The sequence below is a fragment of the Oncorhynchus kisutch genome, linkage group LG13 (genome assembly GCF_002021735.2).
Source record: "Oncorhynchus kisutch isolate 150728-3 linkage group LG13, Okis_V2, whole genome shotgun sequence".
Taxonomy (NCBI): Eukaryota; Metazoa; Chordata; class Actinopteri; order Salmoniformes; family Salmonidae; genus Oncorhynchus; species Oncorhynchus kisutch.
Window position 1 is genome coordinate 14,322,297 of NC_034186.2, and position 2,022 is coordinate 14,324,318.

The following is a 2,022-nucleotide window of genomic DNA, read 5'->3' on the forward strand; positions in this document are numbered from 1 at the left end:
CTGACCTGTGTTATGATTCTGATCCGTGTTCCCCTGGGGGATAATACAGTAACTGAGAACACTACACTGACCTGTGTTATGATTCTGATCCGTATTCCCCTGGGGGATAATACAGTAACTGAGAACACACTACACTGACCTGTGTTATGATTCTGATCAGTGTTCCCCTGGGGGATAATACAGTAACTGAGAACACACTACACTGACCTGTGTTATGATTCTGATCAGTGTTCCCCTGGGGGATAATGCAGTAACTGAGAACACACTACACTGACCTGTGTTATGATTCTGATCAGTGTTCCCCTGGGGGATAATGCAGTAACTGAGAACACACTACACTGACCTGTGTTATGATTCTGATCAGTGTTCCCCTGGGGGATAATACAGTAATTGAAAACACACTACACTGACCTGTGTTATGATTCTGATCAGTGTTCCCCTGGGGGATAATACAGTAATTGAAAACACACTACACTGACCTGTGTTATGATTCTGATCAGTGTTCCCCTGGGGGATAATACAGTAACTGAGAACACACTCCACTGACCTGTGTTATGATTCTGATCCGTGTTCCCCTGGGGGATAATACAGTAACTGAGAACACACTACACTGACCTGTGTTATGATTCTGATCAGTGTTCCCCTGGGGGATAATACAGTAACTGAGAACACACTACACTGACCTGTGTTATGATTCTGATCAGTGTTCCCCTGGGGGATAATGCAGTAACTGAGAACACACTCCACTGACCTGTGTGTGCTCCTTGCTATAGTCCTTAGCTTGGCTCTCCTGTGGGGCGGTGCTGTAGCTCTGGGCTTGGTAGTGCTGGTACCACTGCTGCATAGCCTCCTACAATACAATCACGCCCACATTACATTACAATGACATTACAATCATATTACGTTAATCACATTACGTTACAATCATATTACAATACCATTACAATCACATTAAGTTACAATCACATCACTTTACACTACAATAACATTAAGTTACAATCACGCGCCGTTACGTTACAACGATGTTACGTTACAACGGCGTTACGTTACAACGGCGTTACGTTACAACGGCGTTACGTTACAATGGTGTTACGTTACATCAGCGTTACGTGACAACGACGTTACGTGACAACGACGTTACAACGACGTTACGTTACAACGGCGTTACGTGACAACGCCGTTACGTGACAACGGCGTTACGTTACAACGGCGTTACGTGACAACGGCGTTACGTGACAACGGCGTTACGTTACAACGGCGTTACGTGACAACGACGTTACGTTACGTTACAACGTCGTTACGTTACAACGGCGTTACGTTACAGAAAGATGGAAACTGATGGTACTGTAAAGTAGTTGTGTAGTATGGTCGTTTGGAGCGAGAGAGAGAGTGAGATACTGTTCTATTGTTTTATATGGTCTAGCAGTGTGTGGGAGTGGAGCACCAGATGGAACAAAATACACACTCTCTCTCCTCTCTACCCTTACCACTCACTCTCTCTCTCCTTTAACCCATCTCTCTCTCCTCTAACCATCACTCTCTCTCTCCTTTAACCCATCTCTCTCTCCTCTAACCCATCTCTCTCTCCTTTAACCCATCTCTCTCTCCTCTAACCCATCTCTCTCCTCTAACCCATCTCACTCCTCTCTCTCCTGTAACCCATCTCTCTCTCCTTTAACCCATCTCACTCCTCTCCTCTCCTGTAACCCATCTCTCTCTCCTTTAATCCATCTCTCTCTCCTCTAACCCATCACTCTCTCTCTCCTTTAACCCATCTCTCTCTCCTCTAACCCATCTCTCTCTCCTTAACCCATCTCTCTCTCCTCTAACCCATCTCTCTCTCCTTTAACCCATCTCTCTCTCCTCTACTAACCCATCTCTCTCTCCTCTAACCCATCTCTCTCTCCTCTAACCCATCTCTCCTTTAACCCATCACTCTCTCTCTCCTTTAACCCATCTCTCTCTCCTCTCTACCCTTACCCATCACTCTCTCTCTCCTCTAACCCATCTCTCTCTCCTCTA